This window comes from Salmo salar, chromosome 13, assembly GCF_965601325.2.
Source record: "Salmo salar chromosome 13, fSalSal1, whole genome shotgun sequence".
In the NCBI taxonomy this organism is placed as follows: Eukaryota; Metazoa; Chordata; class Actinopteri; order Salmoniformes; family Salmonidae; genus Salmo; species Salmo salar.
The window spans coordinates 23,119,076-23,145,256 of record NC_138303.1 but is presented as its reverse complement, the minus strand read 5'-3'; the positions used below and the strand labels follow the sequence as shown (position 1 = coordinate 23,145,256).

Here is a 26,181-nt window from a genome sequence, read left to right as displayed (position 1 = left end):
AAGCAACACAAATGTGCAATGGGTGCTTAGAAATCTTAGATATCTGATCCATTTAAAAACAGCTTAAAGAAGATTAGATTATGACAGTCTTTTTGAGTCTTTTTGTCCTTGATTGAGTGATGTAAGTGTACCCCCTTGAGGGGTCAGTCAGAGCCAACCAGGGCTGAGTTATTACATCACTGCATCAGGCTGGTGTGCTGATTGAGACTAGATGCCCACTCCTTCTGGCTCGGTCGCTGTATCTCTCTCTCTGTTGCTTTCTTTCTCTCTCAGTCTCTCTCTCTCTCTCTCTCTCTGCATCTGTCTCTCTCGCACGCTCACTGTTCTACACCAGAGCATTGTAGCACATGACAGAGGTAAAAAGCTCCAACATGCTCAGTAGAAGCCAACGTTATCTTTCCTTAGCCTTGTAAGGGCCGACACCCACCTTAGAGGCTATGTCACACACCTGTGAACACCTTAAGCAAAATGCGCACCTGAGAAGAAATTGACAGGGCTGTGAAGGGGGTTGGGGTAAAGAGGGGATGGTTGCATAATGCATGATGGCCTTGGGGTGCGACTTCTTTTCTTCCAAATAGTTCATATGACTGATCATCACACAGCGTCAGCTGGTGTTGGGTTGAGTTCGCTTTTTTCACTTTATTTTTGCAAAACAGATAAAGGCACAGTTATTAGATTAAGCATATGCATCATTGATTGTGGCTCTGAGGTCGGCCATGACGTGTGGAGAGTCTCTGGAAAGCTTGGCATTGCAGACACGTCTCCTCTCAGTGTCTTACTAACTAGCTCCTCTCCCCCTACTCTCTGATACTTCGCGTCTAGAATAGTGGTTTCCAAACTGTGGGACACCCCCCCCCCCCCCTTCCAAACTGTGGGACGCACAGTTTGGAAGGGGGGGGGGGGGGGGTGTCCCACAGTTTGGAAGGGGGGGGGGGGGGGTGTCCCACAGTTTGGAAGGGGGGGGGGGGGGGGTGTCCCACAGTTTGGAAGGGGGGGGGGGGGGGTGTCCCACAGTTTGGAAGGGGGGGGGGGGGTGTCCCACAGTTTGGAAACCACTGTTCTAGACGAGAAGTATCAGAGAGATATCTAGTCAATTTTTTTAAATATTTTATTAAGGAAAAAAGTCCAGCTTTCAACTTACTGCATCATCAGTATTCCTCTTATCATTGCATACATTGGAGAGCTATTTGTAACTTGTTAGAAATGTCCAGATCAACTAGCCCATGTCAGCTAACATTTTTCAGCTAGGTTTTTTAGCCCATAGAGTCAGTCAAATTTCACATGAATACACATCAGACATGGAAAAATGTATAGAATTGCATGAAAAGTTGCATTAAAACTTCAACATTATCTCTGCATCCCATGACAAAATGTGTAGAATTACAGGAAATAAGCTTTAAACCTGCTAAATGTTTGCTCTGCCAACAAGGTGAACAGTGCTTGTGACCATAGACATGGTGCACGCTGAGGGGGGATGCGGGATGTTCCCCAATGCTGGAAGGGAAGCCTGAGTGAAAAAGTTAGGGAACCCCTGATACTGCTCTGGTCTAGAACACTCCCTGATCCTGCTCTAGTCTAGAACACTTCCTGATCCTGCTCTAGTCTAGAACACTCCCTGATCCTGCTCTAGTCTAGAACACTCCCTGATCCTGCTCTAGTCTAGAACACTCCTTGGTATTGCTCTAGTCTAGAACACTCTGATACTGCTCTAGTCAAGAAGACTCCCTGATACTGCTCTTGTCTAGAACACTATCTCATACTGCTCTAGTCTAGAACACTCTCTGATACTGCTCTAGTCTAGAACACTCCCTGATATTGCTCTAGTCTAGAACACTCTCTGATAATGCTATATTCTAGAACACTATCTCATACTGCTCTAGTCTAGAACACTCTCTGATACTGCTCTAGTCTAGAACACTCCCTGGTATTGCTCTAGTCTAGAACACTCTGATACTGCTCTAGACTAGAACACTCCCTGATACTGCTCTAGTCTAGAACACTCTCTGATAATGCTCTAGTCTAGAACACGCTCTGTAACAGTCAATAAATAGTTTGAGGCTCGGTGTTGAGATTTGATTTTGAGTGGGTATAGGACCCATCATTGGAATGAGCACTTTTATCTTAAGCTTGAGAAAAGCGTAAATACACAATAGCAATTAGGGGTAAATCAGATAGTCAATTTGTTTTTTGCTGAACACTGCCTCTGCCTGCAGGCAGGCAAGATACTGAGAAGTCTTGAGCACAAGGCTTCCAGTTATTTGATTTGGGAAAAGCATTTGAAAGAGTTACTAAACTGTCTTTATTGTAAGCTGGAAGCAAGAACCCGCATATTTTGTAAACTAGGCGTTAAGGCTCCCGAGTGGCGCAGCAGTCATAGGCACTGCATGTCAGTGCTAGAGGCGTCACTACAGACACCCTGGTTTGAATCCAGGCTGTATCACAACCGGCTGTGATTGGGAGTCCCATAGGGTGGTGCACAATTGGCCCAGCGTCATCCGGGTTTGGCCGGTGTAGGCCGTCATTGTAAATAAGTATTTGTTCTTAACTGACTTGCCTAGTTAAATAAAAAAATAAAAATACATTTAAGAGGTGTGGTTTGGCAAATGATTGCATGGCTGCAAATCAGTCTCAGCAAAAGGTAGCTAAACTTTTAGAAAAAAGGTGCTATCTAGAAACTAAACGTGTTCTTAGCCTGACCCCATAGGAGAACCCTTTGAAGAACCCTTGTTGGTTCCAGGTGAAATCCTTTTTGGTTCCAGGTAGAACCATTTTGGGTTCCATGTTGAACCCTCTGTGGAAAGGGTTCTACATGGAACCCAAAACTGTTATACTTGGAACCAAAATGCTTCTATTTGGAACCAACAAGGGTTCTTCAAAAGGTTATTCTATGGGATCAGGCTAAGAACACTTTTAGTTTCTAGATAGCACCTTTTTTTCTAAAAGTTTAACTACCTTTTTTACTGTGCTGATAGTAATCCTCTGTTTGTGAGTCCTAATCCAGGCCATCTAGTCCCCAGAGCACTATGTTGAAAAAGATTATTGTTCTTCCTGTTTGGGCTTAGTCAGGCCTAACAGCAGCTGGATGGCAGGACAGCAGGACAGTGTTTCAGAGCCATGTTACTGGGCAGTTAGTAGGTGCTGCTCACACTGGAGATAAGGAGAACCATTTTGACCATGCAAAAAATGTAGTAATGTTGACAAGAATTACTATCATTTCAAGTACATGGCATGGCGTGGCACTTCACTTTATAGTATTGTCTAACATCTTTGCATCCCAGCTTCATTTCCATCTCCTAAGCAGGGTTGGGGGGTCAATTCCGTTTCAGGATATTAATGTCCACCTTTTTTTCGTGGAAATTGTTTGAGTTTAGGAGTTGTAATAAAACAGAAATGGAACCTCACCTCAGAATTCCTCCTGTCTGTGGAGGAACAAAAAACACTTTAGAGGCATGTTACGTACTGTATAACCAGCCGGTTTATTCGGTAAAACAAGAATGTTCTGCAGAGAGAGGATATTTTCACTTTCCACTAGTCAGGAATGAGACAGAGCCACTGGGGTGAATTGGCCACCTATAACCAACAGATCTTAAATGACTGATTGGATGCCAGGAGGGTCTAAGGCCAGTACCTGCCTACATGAAAGAGACCATTAGGAAGGGACAAATAGGTAGCCTCGTAATTACCAGACTGATTAAAGCTGCTCTATCAATTCCTGTAGCGAAACAGAATGTACGCTTGCGAGACTTCCGGATAGTTGTACGAGATATATGGAAGGAGGGGAGAGAATGCTTTGGCTTTTTGCACAAGGTAAAGGTAAAGATAAGAGCGTAGGCTCTCTTTTCAGGCCCTGGACATTTGGTTGCACAAAAAAAGGATGTTCTTTGAGATGGAAGTCTTCACCATCAGTCACATAACAGGGGCAATTGTCCTAGTATGGAGTGGATGAACTCTGTGTCATTTGGCTGACATGAACATGTCCCATAGGGTGAGTTCCAGAATGGCAGGAGGATTATAAATGACATCACCATTGCATGTCTGCCTGTATAAAGAGCAGGTCTGCTGCAGTGCGGTTGCCTGAGCAATAGGAGACAAACTCGACAGCAGTCTGAGATCAGGCCTCAGATCAGACCTTTCTCTCTCACACAGCTAGGGATGGCGTGTGTCACAGTCTGACTGGGTTTTTCCTGTGGACCATATTGAGGCTCGTAGTGTGTGTGCTTTACTTCCTCTGCAGTGTGACACACACTCAACGGACAATTACCCTGCCCACACCTCAATGGACCTTTATATCTATCATTGTCACAATTGTAAACATGTATGTCTTTTTTTGTTGGTTGTTTTGCTTCATTCACACCTGCACTGTTGGAGCTCAGAGCTTAGGAATTTCACTGTACACTGCAACTACACCTGTGCATGTGACTAATTAATCAACCACAAAAACATCTGTAGCACAGAGAAACGGTCTGTAGCACTCAGAGATAAACTGCAGGCAGGCAATGAGAGAGAGATTGAGAGAGAAAGAACAAAAGAGAGCCAGAGAGGAAGGAAAGAGAGATTACAAAGATAGCGAGAGAGTGAGAAAGAGAGAGGGGTGGGGACGGGGTAGGCAGGCGTTTTGTGCGAGCGTGATATTAGAAGCCTGATGACATTAAAGGACATAAGATTAAACCACACACTATGCAGCGTTTCATAATTAACTTGGCATAATGAAATAGATGCAGAGAAAGCAGAGTGAAAATGTAACCATTCTCCTATTTGTTTAAAATGCTATTTATGCTGCTATGGTGGTAAATATGAAAATAAAATCTTATTGGCTGCACTTGTCACAGGAGACAGTCTTGTACTTCAGCCCCTTTTCAGGTGTCCCAACTTTTCTTTCTACAAAAAAGGGTGCTGAGTGAGGGTGACAGTGAGAAGGAGAGAGAGAAAGAGATAGCATGCCTGCCTCCACAGGACCATGACTGTCATGGTCCCTTCCTTCCCTCGCCCTCTCCATCAGCTGCTAACGCGCCAACAAACAGCGGAACAGAATGCTCTCATTATCGCCTGTGCTCCCGAGTGTATTGTCACCAGGAGCTCAGTAGGTCGCTGCTACCCTCAGGGAACAGTCATGTTTTCAAGCTGCAGCATCACAAGCTCGTGGAGGTGATGATTTCATGGATGTGAGAGATGATGCTGAGAGGATGCCTTGGCGGTGACAACAGTGTTTTAGATGTGAGAAAAGCTGGGATTTGTATTCCTTATTCCTACCTTATACTGTACAACAATGGACGGATACTTTGTATTGCTACTTCTAAGGTACTCAAGCACTTATATCTTACATTTGACAGATGCTTCTCAATTTTCTTTACCGTCACAAGCTCAGTTAATAGCTGATTGATGATAATCTCTGACTAGTAGCTATGCCAAAGGTGGGATCATTGATATGCTGGTGATGTTGATTCACCTGTAGACAGTAGCAGTGACTTTGAACAGTCTCTATCTGGGTCACGTCACATCCTCCTCCGCACACACAAACATGGCAGCTGCTGCCGAGGATCCGTCTCTGAGCTTTATGTTCTCTTCTCTCTCCCAGGCATGCTTTGAAGACACTCTGCAGATGTATTTATAACCCCATCCACAGGCAGACAGCAGATACCTGGGCGGAGTGAGAATACAGAGAAAGACAGTTATATAACCAGCAACCACAGGAATCACAGCTCTCTCTCTATCAATCTCTTTCTCTCTCTCTCAGCCCCTCTCTCCTGCTCCCTCTCTGCCCCTCTCTCCCTCTCCTCTCTCACTTCAATTCAAGGGGCCTTATTGGCATGGGAAACGTGTTTACAAATAGATAAACAAAGTGAAATGAACAATAAAAAATGAACAGTAAATATTACACAAAAGTTCCAAAAATAATAAAGACATTTCAAATGTCATATTATGTCTATATACAGTGTCGTAACGTTGAGCAAATAGTTAAACTACAAAAGGAAAATTATGGTTGTATTTACAATGGTGTTTGTTCTTCTCTCTCTCACAGTCTCACAGTCTCACAGTCTCTCTCTCTCTCTCTCTCTCTCTCTCTCTCTCTCTCTCTCTCTCTCTCTCTCTCTCTCTCTAATCCAGTACTATGGACTACTACAGTAGCTGAGACAATGATGGGGTAATGTAAGTCCATTTGGGATTGGTGCAAATGGAAATGGGAAGTGCTGCATATGATGCACATTGTCATTGTGAGATTTATGTATTATTTATTCAACAAATGGAAGCAGACATAGAAAGATGTAAGATGTACAAACAAGAGCTCCATAACATCCTCTCCTGCGCTCAGGTCCCTCTGAAGCCTCTGTATGAGAACACTAATGTGTACCCATTGGCTCCAGTGCAGATAGAGAAAGAATGAGAGTGAAAGAGAGAAAGAGATAGGTTGTGAAACAGAGATATAAGAGAAAGGGAGAAAGAGAGAGAGAGAGAGCATGTGTGTGAGAGAGAGAGAATTAAAAACAAATCACATTTTGATAAACTCCCATAACTATTTGGTGTAATACCACAGTGTGCCATCACAACAGCAAGATTTGTGACCTGTTGCCACAAGAAAAGGGCAACATGTGAAGAACGGACACCATTGTAAATACAACCCATATTTATATTTATTTATTTCCCCTTTTGTACTTTAACTATTTGCTCATCATTACAACACTGTATATAGCCATAATATGACATTTGAAATGTCTCTATTCCTTTGGAACTTTTGTGAGTGTAATGTTTACTGTTCATTTTTTATTATTTATTTCACTTTTGTTTATTATTTATTTCACTTGCTTTGGCAATGTAAACATATGTTTCCCATGCCAATAAAGCCCTTTGAATTGAGAGAGAGAGGAAGAGAGAGAGGAAGAGAGAGAGAGAGAGAGAGAGAGAGAGAGAGAGAGAGAGAGAGAGAGAGAGAGAGAGAGAGAGAGAGAGAGAGAGAGAGAGAGAGAGAGAGAGAGATGTAATATGAGCGAGATCCATCTCTCTGCCAGGCGGAGCATTACTGTAAATTAAAAGCAGGGCCTGGTCTATGAGTGACCACTCGTAGCACCCGTCTCAGACCTGTCAGCCGCAGCCAGCCAGCATATCAAACTCTTATTCCATTAGTACTTGCAACCCTGTCCATAGCTATAACTCAGACGACAACAGGGGCGTAATTTAATTTTGGGCAGATCGGGTCGACCCGCCACTCCGTCACCCTCTCTCTCTTATCTTTCGTCCCCGGGCCATCTTATCTCTCCAGCCCACAGCAGGTGCCGCTGCCACGCCGGAGGGGGCGAGAGGAGGGGGGGGGGAGGATCATTGAGGATCTGATCTGCCGATGAGTCTTCAGTGCAGTTAAATGGCGGTGTGGATGCAGTTTAATGATCTCAATCGACAATCTCACTCTACAATCTCCCTAAACAATCTCACAGTGGGTGTTTATGTGGAAGGAGGAGTGTGTTTAATGCTGTTATCCACAAAGCAGAGCACCTCAGGTGGCAGTTTCACCTGACAGGTTTACAAGGCACTATGCCTGTCAGAGAGAAAGATTAAAAGCAACGATGTAAAGCATTCAATGACAATAGCAGTGGGTAGATGTTATTGGAAACCCAATGATGCATGCTGTTTTAATTGAATGATAGTTTGCAATATTCACCTGTCTCCCTTGTTACATTAACTATACAGAGAGTCTACTTCAAAAAAGGGGTCAGGATTATGCAACAGAGTATTCAGGAATATGCAATAGTTGAACATACAACTATTGCATTACAGAGTGCCAGGTGCCCCAGCTTCTGTGAAGGACACAGAGCTATGGCATGCAATCATTCTGCACATTGTGCTGCCATAAGCAAGTAAGCAATATGGTACCCAGTTCATTCAACTTGATCACACTGTAATTCACCCCATGGTCACTCTGCCTGCCAAGGGCACATCTCTACTGTATGACATTGAGTTCCCCCCCCATCACAGAAAATGCAGCATCATTCCTCCTTTTGGTATTCCCTCCGCACTGCCGCTAGAGATACTTACTTTTTACACAGCAATGAATCTATTTTGATGACAAGTGGCAATGAAATGCACATTTGACATTTAAATTGGATGCGTTGTTGGCGGACTGAGCTACATTTGAGAGTTATCTCTGGTGGCTGGGGATGTGAGCAGCACTGCGACATCGCTGAGAAAAAGACAGACGGACAGACGGACAGACAGACAGACAGACAGACAGACAGACAGACAGACAGACAGACAGACAGACAGACAGACAGGCAGACAAACAGGCACGCAAGCAGACAGGAAGGTAGGCAGGGAAGCAAGCATGCAGATAGGCAGGCAAGCAGACAGGCAGGTAGGCAGACAGGCAGGTAGGCAGACAGGCAGGTAGGCATAAAAGCAGACAGGCGGGTAGGCAGACAGGCAGGTAGGCAGGCAAGCAGACAGGCAGGTAGGCAGACAGGCAGGTAGGCAGACAAGCAGACAGGCAGGTAGGCAGGCAAGCGGACAGGCAGATAGGCAGGCAGGCAGACAGGCAGACAGGCAGGTAGGCAGGTAGCACGCAATGCTGTCACTCTGTTAGAGACGAAACACTATCCTAGAACAGAACACAGACAGATGCGTGTCTGTGTCACACTCCAGTCCCGTGCGTGTGATCTGTGATCTGTGTGCATGTGTCAGATGGTCAGAGAGTGACGGAGAGGGACCTCTCTCACATGCAGATGTTAATTTCTCTCGTCCACTGTGGCCTCCAGCAGCTGTTGGATAATCCACTTGAGCCAGCCTTCTATTAAGCTTTTAAAAGCCGGTATAAACTGTCCATTTTGAAATAACCATTTCACATCAATCTGCACTCCCGCAGCTTTTCAACTCGGCTGCAGCAGCAGCTACCTTGGTCCTGCTGTTGCTGCGGCAGAACTTTATGACATCAGAGAGAGAGAGAGCAAGAGCAAGTATGTGTGGAAGAAAGAGAGCGGGAGAGAGGGAGTGAGTTTGATCTCTACAAAAATGGAGGCATGATACATTTCGCTGCATACTTCTTTTTTGACAGATAATTATCTTGACAAGGTAGAGCCACCAGAATAATCATGCTGTTGCCTCCAAATGTGCCACCAGCATGACAAGTCAATTTGTTACATTTGCAAATGGGTCTGCTATGGCAATTAGGCTGGGTAGAGAATGGTAGCTTATCTGCTACGCAGAACCCCTCTCTCCTAAATGCCAAACTTTGACTGGGCCACAAAGGATTTATCCTGACAACTAATGAACTCTGGGAGCCGTGCGCACACTCCAGTCCTGGGGTTTCACAGGGTTCTCTGACAGGCCATGTACAATTTTCGATTCTGAGTTTAACACCCTTTGTCTGCATTTTTAAGCCCTTAACCTCCAGCCCTGCACATAGAAATTTGGAAGCCGAGTCATTGGATGTGGAATGTGGTTTTTGACCGTGGGGGATATGCTAGTGCGGACAGAGAGTTGTGGAGTCTCACAGTGTTTGGTGCTCTATGTCTTCGTGCTCTATGTCTGTGCTGTAAGCCATTATGTGTGTATGTGTGTGTTCTATGCCCATCTTTGAGCAGATTTTTGTCATGAGCAGACCAAATATGGGTCAGATGAGTCTCCTCTTCCTCCTCATGATGTCTGACCTACAAAATGAGAGTCTGTGGGATAGCAGTGATTATGGTAGCTCTGTGCTCCTACACATGTCCATATTAACCCCACAAACATGGCAGGCTCACTCTGCCAATGAAAATAACCCCCCAGGTGAGACTGGTCCCACTTCCTCGGCCTTGCAGTGCAGAACTCCATCTTGGATGAGGTCAATTGGTGAATATATTATGTTGCTTTAGTGCTATGTTATTATGCATTAGGTATGAATATGCAGTGATTACATAATGCAGTGAAGAAAATAGATGGAAACAGAGGAGTAATAAAGTTGACAATTTCTTATCATTAATTATAAACTGGGTGGTTCAAGCCCTGAATGCTGATTGGCTGACAGACGTGGTATATCAGACCGTATACCACAAGTATGACAAAACATTTATTTCTACTGCTCTAATTACATTTGCAACCAGTTTATAATACCAATAAGGCACCTCGGGGGTTTGTGATATATGGCCAATATACCACGACTAAGGGATGTGTCCAGGCTCTCCGCGTTGCGTCTTGCTTAGGAAGAGCCCTCAGCCGTGGTGTATCGGCCATATACCACACCCCCTCGGGCCTTATTGCTTAATTATTCAACCTGCCCTATCTCTTTGTAGTGTAATGAATGGTCACTAGTAGTTCTATTTATTTTCTTGCACTTCTTGGCATAAGTTCAACCTTGAGGCTTGGATGCATATAATTAGTGTGTAAATGAATAATTCACAGCCACACACACAGCCAAAGCAATCAATTAGTCACCATTTGTATTGGCATTGTTGTCTCTATAACTAATGCCGCCAGGTTGACTGGGGAATATCTGATGCTTCTGATTTACACGGTATGTCAATGGTGAGATCGATACGGGGACTGTGTCCGTCTGCTCTCTGTTAAAACAGACCATCATTTGGCGCTGATGGAAGAAAGGGATTCTGTATCTCATGTTACAGGATGGGGAGAGAGAGAGAGTGTGTGTGGCAGAGTTAGGGCAGTTGTTAGTTAGACAGACAGTGCAGAACAAGAACAAGAACAAGAACAAGAGTGTATTTAGGGATGTCAGTTGCAGGGGAGGGACTGAAAAGGAGAGTGCTTCTCCAAAGCTACTCACACCTTATCCCCTCCTCAGTCGAGCAGCAGAGTGGCAGGTTTAACCTCTGCCCTCTGGGCAGGTAGGCCCACTGAGAGAGAAAAGACAGAGAGAGAAATTCTAATTGGGTGAAACTTACTGGGATACAGAAAAGTTTGATTGGAGCAGACTCCGAAGCAGACATTGTGGCACTGAGCTGACAGTTACATTGCTTGTTCACTCTTTGGTCCTTTAAAACGTCTTCGGGATTGGTGTCCCTTCCACGGGACGGTTAAGCTAACATAGGCTAATGCGATTAGCATGAGGTTGTAAGTAACATGAACATTTCCCAGGACATAGACATATCTGATATTGGCAGAAAGCTTAAATTCTTGTTAGTCTAACTGCACTGTCCAATTGACAGTAGCTATTACAGTGAAAGAAAACCATGCTATTGTTTGAGGAGAATACACAATTTGAACATGAAAAGTTATTAATGAACAAATTACGTACATTTGGGCAGTCTTGATACAAAATTTTTAGCAGAAATGCAATGGTTCATTGGATCAGTGTAAACTTCGCACATACACTGCTGCCATCTAGTGGCCAAAATCTAAATTGAACCTGGGCTGGAATAATACATTATGGCCTTTCTCTTGCATTTCAAAGATGATGGTACAAAAAAATACAAATGAACGGTTGGTTTTTTTCTTAGTATTATCTTTTACCAGATCTATTGTGCTATATTCTCCTATATTACTTTCACATTTCCACAGACTTCAAAGTGTTTCCTTTCAAATGGTACCAATAAAATGCATATCCTTGCTTCAGGGCCTGAGCTACAGGCAGGTAGATTTAGGTATGTAATTTTAGGCAAAAATTTAAAAAAAGGGGAGGATCCTTAATTAAGAACCAAAAAGGGTTATTCAAAGGATTCTCCTATGGTGATAGCCAAAAAACCCTTTTAGGTTCTAGATAGCACCTTTTTTCTAAGAGTGTGTGAAGGAGACTGGGCCTGTTATAGCAGCTATAGGAACAAGGGAAATCATTGTGTGTAGAGGGGACTGGGCCTGTTATAGCAGCTATAGGAACAAGGGAAATCATTGTGTGTAGAGGGGACTGGGCCTGTTATAGCAGCTATAGGAACAAGGGAAATCATTGTGTGGCTGAAGGGGACTGGGCCTGTTATAGCAGCTATAGGAACAAGGGAAATCATTATGTGTGAAGGGGACTGGGCCTGTTATAGCAGCTATAGGAACAAGGGAAATCATTGTGTGTGAAGGGGACTGGGCCTGTTATAGCAGCTATAGCAACAAGGGAAATCATTGTGTATGAAGGAGACTGGGCCTGTTATAGCAGCTATAGGAATAAGGGAAATCATTGTGTATGAAGGGGACTGGGCCTGTTATAGCAGCTATAGGAACAAGGGAAATCATTGTGTGTAGAGGGGACTGGGCCTGTTATAGCAGCTATAGGAACAAAGGAGATCATTATGTGAAGGGGACTGGGCCTGTTATAGCAGCTATAGGAACAAGGGAAATCATTGTGTGTGAAGGGGACTGGGCCTGTTATAGCAGCTAAAGGAACAAGAGAAATCATTGTGTGTAGAGGGGACTGGGCCTGTTATAGCAGCTATAGGAACAAGGGAAATCATTGTGTGTAGAGGGGACTGGGCCTGTTATAGCAGCTATAGGAACAAGGGAAATCATTGTGTGTAGAGGGGACTGGGCCTGTTATAGCAGCTATAGGAACAAGGGAAATCATCGTGTGTAGAGGGGACTGGGCCTGTTATAGCAGCTATAGGAACAAGGGAAATCATCGTGTGTAGAGGGAACTGGGCCTGTTATAGCAGCTATAGGAACAAGGGAAATCATTGTGTGTGAAGGGGACTGGGCCTGTTATAGCAGCTATAGGAACAAGGGAAATCATTGTGTGTGAAGGGGACTGGGCCTGTTATAGCAGCTAAAGGAACAAGGGAAATCATTGTGCGTAGAGGGGACTGGGCCTGTTATAGCAGCTATAGGAACAAGGGAAATCATTGTGTGTAGAGGGGACTGGGCCTGTTATAGCAGCTATAGGAACAAGGGAAATCATTGTGTGTAGAGGGGACTGGGCCTGTTATAGCAGCTATAGGAACAAGGGAAATCATCGTGTGTAGAGGGAACTGGGCCTGTTATAGCAGCTATAGGAACAAGGGAAATCATTGTGTGTGAAGGGGACTGGGCCTGTTATAGCAGCTATAGGAACAAGGGAAATCATTGTGTGTGAAGGGGACTGGGCCTGTTATAGCAGCTAAAGGAACAAGGGAAATCATTGTGTGTAGAGGGGACTGGGCCTGTTATAGCAGCTATAGGAACAAGGGAAATCATTGTGTGTAGAGGGGACTGGGCCTGTTATAGCAGCTATAGGAACAAGGGAAATCATTGTGTGTCTGAAGGGGATTGGGCCTGTTATAGCAGCTATAGGAACAAGGGAAATCATTGTGTGTAGAGGGGACTGGGCCTGTTATAGCAGCTATAGGAACAAAGGACATCATTTCGATACCATGTGCTTTAACAACAAGCTTTGACGACTACGGTGGGATTTCACACTTGTATAATCTGCAAACTTCAGAATCCATGATACAGTGCATTCGGAAAGTAGGCAGACCCCTTGACTTTTTCCAAATGTTGTTACATTATAGCCTTATTATAAAATAGTTTTTTCTCTTCATCAATCTACAGACAATAACCCATAATGACAGTGCAAAAACAGGTTTTTAGACATTTCTGCAAATGTATTAAAATAAAAAACTGAAACTGTACATGTCGAAAAACAGATTGTAAAAGCTTCAATCAGTATGGAGTCAGAGTGATGTCAGAACAGGTTCAAAGGTGAGGGTTCATTGGGACGGTTCTAAGATAATTTGGTAGATGGAATGAAGGAGAGGTAGTAGGGATGTGTATGCAGTTAAAACCCTGTGGATTGTGGTCAGGAAATACTTAATGCTCTGTAATGATTTATGAACTCCAAGGCTTTTTTCATCTTTAAGTCTTTATGAAGGAGAAGATGATGGATGGACCAATCTGCCGGTGGGGTTGGTGATGATTTTCTGATGTCATACTGTGCATGAAACCAGTGATAGTGTTAGGTCGTTTTTTTCAATAGCATCTCAAGTGTTAGAGAAATAACATGCAAACTTTGCACTGATTCAGACTTATAGCAAATCTGACCTCTAGACATCCCCAACCAGGAAGTATGGCCTATTTTTGCTGTGTTAACTTGATGTCCTGTAATGGAAGATATTTACAGTGGTCCCACGGTAATATCTCAGGGCCACTGCGAGGATACATCACTATTAATTTATAGACGTTGACAGGCCACGTCATTACAAGAGCAAGAGTGTCAACATGGTTTAGAGGCTGGAGATGGCTTAGGCTGGACGGAGAAAGAGAGAGGGAGAGGGAGGGAGAGAAAGAGAGAGAAAGAATGAGAGAGAGAATGAGAGAGAGGGGGGAGAAGAAGAGAGAGAAGGAGAGAGAGAGAGAGAGAGAGAATGAGAGAGAGAATGAGTGAGAAAGAGAGAATGAGCGAGAAAGAGAGAATGAGCGAGAAAGAGAGAGATAGAGAGAGAGACACAGAGAGAGAAAGGGAGAGAGGAAGGCTTAGAGAGAGAGCGTACAGCAGTTCTGAACTGTGTGTCCAGGGTTTGAAAGAGTATTGGCGGAGGTTAAATCAGCAGCCAGGCTGTGGGATGTTTGCATGCTTGACCTCGGTGTCGGGTAATCCCCCTGCCTCTGCCATCCCATCGAAGATTATACATTTCAGATACATGGTGCTCATGTTGGGAGACTGGGGCTCACTGCTCAAAGTGTAGAGGGAAAATCATGCATCAGAAAATATGGCATAGAGGAAAATATACATACACCCATACATATACATGGACACGCATGCGTTCATACACATACATGCATACATTCATAGATTTTTAAACTGTGGTGGATTACTGTATTTTAAGGTGGTATTACAATGGGAATAAAAAGCATCAACTGCACTGATATGATGGCAGGTAGCCTAGCAGTTAAGAGCTTTGGGCCAGTAACCGAAAGGTTGCTAATTTGAATCCCCAAGCAGACTAGGTGCTCTTGAGCAAGGCATAAGAGTCTCTGCTAAATCAGTGGTTCCCAAGTAGGGGTAATAGAACCCCTGCAGGTACTTGGCCTATCCACAGGGGTACTTGAGAAGACTCATGAGACCATAGTGTTACTGGTAAAATGCACATGAGGGGGTACTTCAGGGGTACCTGGGCAGAGCAACATTCAGCTGGTGGTACAGTAAATGAAAATGGTTGGGAACTACTGTCCTAAATGACTAATATGTTCATCAAAGCAGTGAGATTGGGGCATGTTTTTGGTCTTAATCCATGTGAAAGAGAGCACTGCTTTATATTCAGGGAGCATTAGGTTCAGGTATGGATTGACTGTATAGGTTCAACAATGCAGCTAAATGTTGTAATCCTCGGTGCAACTCAAACTACATGAAAATTAAATGTTTGCTTATCCAATTTGGCAGGTAATGCGTCTTTAGGGAAATGTTCCAAGTTTCAAAGGATTACTGTGCGGTGTGAGAGCAATTTGGTTGCTATTTGACTTTGTCTCCTTGCTTTTAAGATTAGAGTATTATGCTGTTGGAGCTCCCGATACAGAAACACAACTGACTGAGCTATTATGACCAGCCCGTAGCTAATGCTACATGTTCATCATCAGAAATGTATTTACAAATAAATCACTATTCTTCACAGTGCAGTCAATGTGCAGTCGTGGGAGCACACTTTTGGCCTTACCCTCAATTTTCTAGTAGAAGGTTTGTTTTGGCTCATATCAAGAGTAAGTTCTGGATAAGAGCGTCTGCTAAATGACTTAAATGTAAATGTTAAATGTAAGTTAGAGGAGGTGTCAGATTCTGAAGAGGAAGTGCACATTGTCTCTGTCCCTGCTGAGGGTGCTGACTTGGGCCACAGGGCACTTATTTATTTAGTAAATTTCCTGAATAGATAATCCACTGCCAGGGGGAAAGGGTACAGCATGTTACTGTTAGAATACATCAACATTGACAGGACTAGCCCTGGATGGCTACAAACAAGACAGAGCCCCATCCAGCTGCTCAGGGCCAATGCAGGCCTAACTTGACTTGAGATGTTCTTTGTGCTGAACTAGAGTGTTCCAGTGGATGATTTACACAAAACGTTATCAGCTGTTTCAAATGTACTGTCTCTCAGTCCAAGCTGCTTTAGAATGCATGTATTACCCGACCTTACCCCGGCCCAACTGTAGCTCATGGGTATGGATGAGCTCCACTTAACCTCTATGGTTCATTCATTCAGCACCTCCTAATATCTGAGAACAAGCTGAAGAAAAGATGCACCACTTCGGCTGCACATGAATAGTGATTCTGCAGCTGTCTGATCACATCAGTGTTGTTCACAGGTTTGACTGATAAACAGTGAGGCAGGCTTTGCATGTAAATGAAGAAGGAAGCAGACTGGTACTGAGCAGGATTTGTGATGCACCCATTCTGTTCTATTGTTCTGTTCTAGATAATACCGTTCAAGTAGATTCCTTCTGTACCTAATTTAACTAACAATTGTGAATGGCTGATCTTTTGACTGGTCTTTTAGTTAGTATCTCTCCACAGAGACCACCAGTGTAACTTTATGAAAGAGACAAAAGATTTATTGCTGTTTTCACAGCCCTATCCCCCAGACTCCTCTCTTCTCTCTCCATCCAATCAATGAAGGGCTGTGTCTCTTCTGCTGCTTGGCACTCTCCCAACAAGTGTGTTGGCTCATCTACTCAGGTACTGTTGTGTTTCAGTGTTTTAAAACACCACAGGGATTAAGGTCTTGTGTTTGTGTGGTTTTCTGCTTGTCTCTATACTGATGTGATTATCTACACCGGATATATTACACAGATTACAACAAATGGACAATGCCTTGACGCGGTGTCACAATCGTAAGCATTTTCAACCTCTCCCTGAACCAGTCTGTAATACCTACATGTTTCAAGCAGACCACCATAGTCCCTGTGCCCAAGAACACCAAGGTAACCTTTCTAAATTACTATCGCCCCGTAGCACTCACATCTGTAGCCATGAAATGCTTTCAAAGGCTGGTCATGGCTCACATCAACACCATTATCCCAGACAAAGGAGCTGATAGTGGACTACAAGAAACTGAGGGCCAAGCATGCCCCCATCCACATCGATGGGACTGTAGGGTCGAGAGCTTCAAGTTCCTCGGTGTCCACATCACTAAGGAATTAACATGGTCCACACACACCAACACAATTGTGAAGAAGGGATGACAATGCCTCTTCCCCCTCAGGAGGCTGAAAAGATTTGATATGGGCCTTCAGATCCTCAAAAAGTTCTACAGCTGCACTATTGAGAGCATCTTGACTGGCTGCATCACTGCTTGGTATGGCACTACTTGGCATCCGATCGCAAGGCACTACAGTGGGTGGTGCATACGGCCCATTACGTAACTGGGGCCGAGATCCATGCCATCCGGGACCTCTATACCAGGCGGTGTCAAGAGGAAGGTCCTAAAAACTGTCAAAGACTCCAGCCACCCAAGTCACAGACTGTTCTCTTTGCTACCGCAAGGCAAGCGGTACCGATCGGACAAGTCTGGAACCAACAGGACCCTGAACAGCTTCTACACCCAAGCCATAAGATAGCTACATAGTTAGTTAAATAGTTAACCAAGTAGCTACCTGGACTATCTGCATTGACCCTCTTTGCACTAACTCTATTGACTCATCACATACGCTGCTGCTACTGTTAATTATTTATCTGGTTGCCTAGTCACTTTACCCCTACCTATACAATAAATTTAGAAAGTATTCACACCCCTTGATTTTTTAAACATTTTGTTATGTTATAGCCTGAATTTAAAATGGTTTAAATTCAGATTTTGTGTCACTGGCCTATACAGTGTCAAAGTGAAATTATATTTTTCGAAATGTACACTATGCAATACACTAATACACTATTCAAACCCTTTGTTATGGCAAGCCTAAATATGTTCAGGAGTATGAATTTGCTTAACAAATCACGTAAGTTGCATGGACTTACTCACTCTGTGTGCAATAATAGTGTTTAACATGACTTTATTATGACCAGCTCCTGTCTGTACCCCACACATACAATTATCTGTTAGGTCACTCAGTCAATCAGTGAATTTCAAACACTGATTCAACCACAAAGACCAGGGAGGTTTTCAATGCCTCGCAAAGAAGGGCACCTATTGGTAGATGGGTAAAAATGTGATGGGAAAAGCTAAGGTGTCACGTCCTGACCAGTAAAAGGGGTTATTTGTCATTGTAGTTTGGTCAGGGCGTGGCAGGGGGTGTTCGTTTTGTGTGTTTTGGGTTCTATGTTTTCTATTTCTATGTTGGGTTTTTGGTAGGACCTCCAATTAGAGGCAGCTGGTTGTCGTTGTCTTTAATTGGAGGCCATATTTAGTTGAGGTTTGTTTCACTTGTGTTTTGTGGGTGGTTATTTCCTGTATAGTCTGTGCACCTTATGGGACTGTTTCATCGTACGTTTATTTTATTTAAGTGTTATCTTTAAATAAATTAAGTATGAGCACTTTACCCGCTTCGCATTGGTCCTATCCTTACGACGCCCATGACATAAGGATGGATCAACAACGTTGTAGTTACACCACAATACTAACCTAATTGACAGAGTGAAAATAAGAAAGCCTGGCCAGAATAAAAATATTAATGCATCCTGTTTGCAACAAGGCTCTAAAGTAATACTGTAAAAGATGTGGCAAAGCAATTAACTTTTTGTCCTGAATACAAAGTGTTATGTTTGTGGCAAATCCAATACAACACATTACTGAGTAACACTCTTCATATTTTCAAACATAGTGGTGGCTGCATCATGTTATGCGATGCTTGTAATCATTAAGGACTGGGGAGTTTTTAAGGATAAAAAAATAAACAGAATGGAGCTAAGCACAGGCAAATTCCTAGAGGTAAACCTGGTTCAGTCTGCTTTCCACCAGACACTGGGAGATGAATTCCTAAAACACAAGGCCAAATCTAACTGGAGTTGCTTACCAAGAAGACAGTGAATGTTCCTGCGTGGCAGGGTTAGTTTGACTGAAATCTGCTATTGAAAATGGTTGTCTAGCAATGATCAACAACCAATTTGACAGAACTTGAAGAACTTTGAAAAGAATAATGGGCAAGTTTTGCACAAACCAGGTGTGGAAAGCTCTTAAAGACTTATCCAGAAAGACTCACAGCTGTAATCAATGCCAAAGGCGCTTCTACAAAGTATTGACTCAGGGGTTTGATATTTAACATGTGACAAATACATTTTGATTTTATTATATTTTTTATTTGAGATGGGCGTTTATGTTTTTCATTATATTCATGTTAGCTGACGGTGAAAGTATTGGATTTTCTGTTTTGTTATTTCAGTCAGTTTGTGCATAGTTAATGCTTTAAACATCATTGGGAGATAGGACTGGATAGTGTCAGCGAGCGAGCTGAGGACCCACAACCACACTGCAGGGACCTTTAGAGGCAAAGGAAGGGAAAGTGGTCTTAAGACTATGAAGCCTCATCCTTAGTGGGTGCATTAATCAAAATGTGCTGTGGCACCAAGGACTCAGAGGACACGTTGTACGAGGGGACCATTATATGAGCTCACACACTGTAGTCTTAATTAAATAGAATGTATAGTCACACACACCTCTCACTAAACAGCCTCCTTCTCTAGTATTTTCTCCCTCTCTCCATGTTCTACTGTGGAGGTAGAGAGTGATCTTTGAGCAACTTTCAGGACCAATTAGGGTTAATTGCCTTGCGCAAGGTCACATCAACATATTTTTAACCTAGTCGGCTCAGGGATTCAAACCAGCAACCTTTGTGTTACTGGCCCAATGCTCGTAATCACTAGACTACCTGCCACCCTGTTATGCAGTGCAGCAGAGCTGAGTGGGAGAATCAGTTCACAACTAAAGTGTGTGGATGTCCTTTCCTGGCGAGATCAATATTGTAGGTAAAGGATGAACAGGGAGACTGTATGTAAATCTGACAGAGGTCAAATCGATCTACCTCGCACCCCCCTAGACGCACACACACACGCACACACATGCACACACACACCATACACACACACACACACACACACGCACACACACACACAGAGAGATAGAACAGGAAGGGAGACTCTTTCTAACAACACATTCTCTCTTTCTCGATTTCTTAACTCAATAACAATCTATGTCATTTACGATAATTGTATGATTAATAACTCCAGCAACAATATGTTTAGAGAGCAATTTGAATGCCAAACAGAGCATGCACATAAATAAAAATCCATCTTTAAAAAGCTTTGAGATCCTATGAAGAAGCACTAGCTACATACTGTAAATGCAATTCATGGCCCATTTCTATGAAGCACCAAGACAGGGACTAATTCATTACATGCACTTGGATAGGTCAATATAAACTAATAAAGCAGAATAAACTGCTGTGCACATTCCGAGGCCATGCCTGCTGATTAAACGATCCGGGCTGTGGTTAACTTCACTAAGGTAGGGGGCAGCATTCGGAATTTTGGATGGAAAGCGTGCCCAAATTAAACTGCCTGCTACTCAGGCCCAGATGCTAGGATATGCATATAATATATATATTTGGATAGAAAACACTCTACAGTTTCCAAAACTGTTAAAATAATGTCTGTGAGTATAACAGAACTGATATGGCAGGCGAAATCCTGAGGGAGATACAGCACTTTCAATGAGTGGACAGTGGACATTTCCAGACGTGTCCAGCGTGTGATCGGGAGTGCGCCTTTCTTGTTTCTCCTTTTCTATTGACAAAGCTTTTGTCCGGTTAAAATATTATTGATTATTTATGACAAAACAACCTGAGGATTGATTTTAAGCATCGTTTGACTTGTTTCTACTAACTTTTATTGTACTTTTTTGACTTTTCGTCTGGATGTTGAGAGCGCACTTTGTGCCTTTGGATTACTGAACTAAACACACCAACAAAACAGAGATTTTTGGACATAAAGAGGGACATTATCGAACAAAACAAACATTTATTGTGTAACATGGAGTCCTGGGAGTGCCGCCAGATGAAGATCATCAAAGGTAAGTGATTAATTTAATCACTATTTCTGACTTTTGTGAGTCCTCTCCTTGGCTGGAAAATGTCTGTATGGTGTTTTGTGGCTAGGCGCTGTCCTAACATAATAGCATTGTGTGCTTTCGCCGTAAAGCCTTTTTGAAATCTGACACAGAGGCTGGATTAACAAGACGTTTATCTTTAATCCTATGTGTAACACTTGTATCTTTCATCAATGTTTATGATGAGTATTTCTGTAATTTGATTTGGCTCTCTGCAATTTCACCAGATGTTATTTGAGACAATGCATTACTGAACATAACGCGCCAATTTAAACTGAGGTTTTTGGACATAAAAAGGGACTTTATTGAACAAAACAAACATTTATTGTGTAACATGGAGTCCTGGGAGTGACACCAGATGAAGATCATCAAAGGTTAGTGATTCATTTAATTGCTATTTCTGACTTTCGTGAGTCCTCTCCTTGGCTGGAAAATGTCTGTATGGTTTCTTGTGGCTAGGCGCTGTCCTAACATAATCGCATGGTGTGCTTTCGCCGTAAAGCCTTTTTGAAATCGGACACTGTGGTTGGATTAACAAGAAGTGTATCTTTAAAATGGTGTATAATACTTGTATGTTTGAGGAATTTTAATTTTGGGATTTCTGTTGTTTGAATTTGGCGCCTTGCAATTTCACTGGCTGTTGTCGAGGTCCCACTGATACCAGAGAGGTTAATGATATGAGCCGCTCTATCTGCTCCCCAATGGGCATCTCTCATACTGGGTCATCCCGCCAAAGGTAAATTAAGAAACTTTCATGGCTAATGTATTTTTACATACAGGACTACAGTACAGTATGCATGCTTGCCATGAATGTGATCAGAACAACGGTCAGGTGTACATACTGCTTAAAACCTCTCTGGGCTAGGCGGGACGAATTCGTCCCACCTACGCAACAGCCAGTTGAATCCCGTGGCGCGATTTTCAAATACCTTAGAAATGCTATTACTTCAATTTCTCAAACATATGACTATTTTACAGCATTTTAAAGACAAGACTCTCGTTAATCTAACCACACTGTCCGATTTCAAAAAGGCTTTACAATGAAAGCAAAACATTAGATTATGTCAGCAGAGTACCCAGCCAGAAATAATCAGACACCCATTTTTCAAGCTAGCATATAATGTCACAAAAACCCAGAAGACAGCTAAATGCTGCACTAACCTTTGATGATCTTCATCAGATGACACACCTAGGACATTATGTTATACAATACATGCATGTTTTGTTCAATCAAGTTCATATTTATATCAAAAACCAGCTTTTACATTAGCATGTGACGTTCAGAACTAGCATACCCCCCGCAAACTTCCGGGGAATTTACTAACAATTTACTAAATTACTCACGATAAACGTTCACAAAAAACATAACAATTATTTTAAGAATTATAGATACAGAACTCCTTTGTGCAATCGAGGTGTCCGATTTTAAAATAGCTTTTCGGTGAAAGCACATTTTGCAATATTCTCAGTAGATAGCCCAGCCATCACGGCTAGCCATTTAGACACCCACCAAGTTTAGCCCTGACCAAAGTCAGATTTACTATTACAAAAGTTTGATTACCTTTGTTGTCTTCGTCAGAATGCACTCCCAGGACTGCTACTTCAATAACAAATGTTGGTTTGGTCCAAAATAATCCATCGTTATATCCAAATAGCGGCGTTTTGTTCGTGCGTTCCAGACACTATCCGAAATGGTAAATCAGGGTCGCGAGCATGGCGCAATTCGTGACAAAAAAAATCTAAATATTCCATTACCGTACTTCGAAGCATGTCAACCGCTGTTTAAAATCCATTTTTATGCCATTTTTCTCGTAAAAAAGCGATAATATTACGACCGGGAATCTGCGTTTAGGTAAACAGAGGAAAGAAAACAAAGCATGGGGTCGACGCGGGCATGAGGCTGAGTCTCACAGTACTGTGACCAGCCACTACCCAAACGCGCTACTTTTTTTCAACCAGAGCCTGCAAAGCCACGATTCAGCTTTTTGCCGCCTTCTGAGAGCCCATTGGAGCCGTAGGAAGTGTCACGTAACAGCAGAGATCCTTTGTAATGGATAGAGATGGCAAAGAAGGCCAAGAAATGGTCAGACAGGGTACTTCCTGTACAGAATCTTCTCAGGTTTTGACCTGCCATTTGAGTTCTGTTATACTCACAGACACCATTCAAACAGTTTTAGAAACTTTGGAGTGTTTTCTATCCAAAGCCAATAATTATATGCATATTCTAGTTACTGGGCAGGAGTAGTAACCAGATTAAATCGGGTATGTTTTTTATCCAGCCGTGTCAATACTGCCCCCTAGCCCTAACAGGATAATAAGTGTAAGGAGTGCGTACTGGTGGCAGAGAAGTCAGACGCAGTAGAGAAAAAACGGTGTTTCCAAATGGCGCAGTTCAATAACAAAAAACCCCACCGGAAAACAGAACAATCAAAATAATGGGTACATAACCCGACGCACACCAGGACAGATGTGCACAAGCACTTACAATAAACAATCACTGACAAGGACATGAGGGGGAACAGAGGGTTAAATACACAACATGTAATTGAATGGGATTGGAACCAGGTGTGATGGAAGACAAGACAAAACCAAAGGAAAAAGAAAAGAGGATCAGCGATGGCTAGAAGGTTGGTAACTTCGACTGACGAACACTGCCTGAACAAGGATAGGGACCAACTTCGGGAGGGCGAGGCGCAGGGCGATCCGGACGAAGACGGTGGAACTCCTGCAGCATAGATGGGTCCAACATGTCCTTGACCGGAACCCAGCACCTCTCCTCCGAGCCGTACCCCTCCCACTCCACGAGATACGGAAGGCCCCTTGCCCCAATGTGGGGGCGGAGGAACCTCCGTCACCTCAGACTCCTGGAGCGGGCCAGCCACCACCGGCCTGAGGAGAGATACATGGAACGAGGGGTTAATACGGTAATCGGGTGGAAGCTGTCACCTTTAACAAACCTCGTTCACTCTTCTCAGGACTTTAAATGGCCCCACAAACCGCGGACCCAGCTTCCGGCAGGGCAGACGGAGGGGCAGGTTTCAGGTGGCGATCTGCTTTCCTCTTTTGACGCGTCACGGCCTGCTGAAGGTGGACACGGACAGCTTCCGATGTCTCCTCCTCACACCTGAACCAGTCGTCCACCGCAGGAACCTTGGTCTGACCCTGATGCCAAGGCGCCAGAACCGGCTGGAACCCCAGTACGCACTGGAAGGGAGAGAGGTTAGTGAAGGAGTGGCGGAGCGAGTTCTGTGCCATCTCGGCCCAGGGCACGAATGCCGCCCACTCCCCCGGCCGGTCCTGGCAATAGGACCGCAGAAACCTACCCACATCCTGGTTCACTCTCTCCACCTGCCCATTACTCTCGGGGTGAAACCCTGAAGTAAGACTGATCGAGACCCCCAGACGTTCCATGAACGCCTTCCAGACCCTAGATGTGAACTGGGGACCCCGATCAGACTCTATATCCTCAGGCACCCCGTAGTGCCCGAAGACGTGTGTAAACAAGGCCTCTGCAGTCTGTAGGGCCGTAGGGAGACCGGGCAGAGGGAGGAGACGACAGGACTTAGAGAAACGATCCACAACGACCAGGATCGCGGTGTTACCCTGTGAGAGTGGAAGATCAGTCAGAAAATCCACCGACAGGTGCGACCAATGCCGCTGTGGAACGGGTAAGGGGTGTAGCTTACCTCTGGGCAGGTGCCTCGAAGCCTTACACTGGGCGCACACCGAGCAGGAGGAAACATAAACCCTCACGTCCTTAGCCAAGGTAGGCCCCCAGTACCTCCCGCTCAAACAGCGCACTGTCCGACCGATCCCAGGATGACCAGAGGAGGGTGACGTGTGGGCTCAATAGATCAACCGGTCACGAACAGCAGACGGGACATACAGACGCCCAGCGGGACACTGGACGGGATCAGGCTCTGCACGCAACGCCTGCTCAATGTCCGTGTCTAGCTCCCACACTACCGGTGCCACCAGGCAGGAGGAAGGAAGTATGGGAGTGGGATCCATGGGCCGCTCCTCTGTGTCATACAGCCGGGACAATGCGTCTGCCTTAACGTTCTGGGAGCCTGGTCTGTAGGAAAGGGTAAACATAAAATGGGTGAAAAACATGGCCCACCTTGCCTGGCGAGGGTTCAGTCTCCTCGCTGCCCGGATGTACTCCAGATTGTGGTGGTCAGTCCAGATGAGAAAAGGGTGTCTAGCCCCCTCAAGCCAATGTCTCCATGCCTCCAAAGCCTTGACGACATCCAACAGCTCCCAGTCCCCCACGTCATAGTTTCGCTCCGCCGGGCTGAGCTTCTTCGAGAAGAAGGCACAGGAGCGGAGCTTCGGTGGCATACCCGAGCACTGAGAGAGCACGGCTCCTATCCCAGCCTCAGACGCGTCCACCTCCACTATGAACGCCAAAGAGGGATCCGGATGGGCCAACACAGGAGCCGAGGTAAACAGAGCCCTTAGGTGACTAAAGGCCATGTCCACCTCAGCTGACCACTGCAAGCGTACCGGCCTCCCTTCAGCAGTGAGGTAATGGGAGCCGCTACCTGACCAAAGCCCCGGATAAATCTCTGGTAGTAGTTGGCAAACCCTAAGAACCGCTGCACCTCCTTTACCGTGGTGGTAGTCGGCCAATTACGCACAGCTGAAATGCGGTCACTCTCCATCTCCACCCCTGAGGTGGAAATGCGATACCCTAGGAAGGAGACAGACTGTTGGAAGAACAGGCACTTCTCAGCCTTGACATACAGGTCATGCTCCAACAGGCGACCAAGCACCCTGCCCACCAGGGACACATGCTCGGCGCATGTAGCGGAGTATATCAAGATGTCATCAATATACACCACCACAACCTGCCCGTGCAGGTCCCTGAAAATCTCGTCAACAAAGGCTTGGAAGACTGATGGCGCTTTCATCAACCCATACGGCATGACAAGGTACTCATAGTGTCCTGAGGTAGTACTGAAAGCCGTCTTCCACTCGTCTCCCTCCCGGATACGCACCAGGTTATAAGGGCTCCTGAGATCTAGTTTGGTGAAGAAGCGCCCCGTGCATTGTCTCAATCGCTGTGGCTATGAGCGGTAGCGCGTAACTATACCTCACAGTAATCTGATTCAGACCCCGATAGTCAATACACGGGCGCAGACCTCCCTCCTTCACAAAAAAGAAACTCGAGGAGACGGGTGAAGTGGAGGACCGAATGTACCCCTGACGCAGGGATTTGGAGACATATGTTTCCATAGTCTCCGCCTGTGAGAGGATATACGTGACTCCTGGGAAGTGCAGCGTC

The 26,181-nt window shown here is 44.4% G+C and overlaps 1 protein-coding gene across 3 annotated transcripts in view; it reads left to right on the top strand.

Annotated features, from left to right (window-relative positions):
• LOC106566649 (solute carrier family 12 member 5) overlaps positions 1 to 26,181 on the top strand; it is a 114,489-nt gene that overhangs the window by 32,164 nt on the left and 56,144 nt on the right. The window lies entirely within an intron of this gene.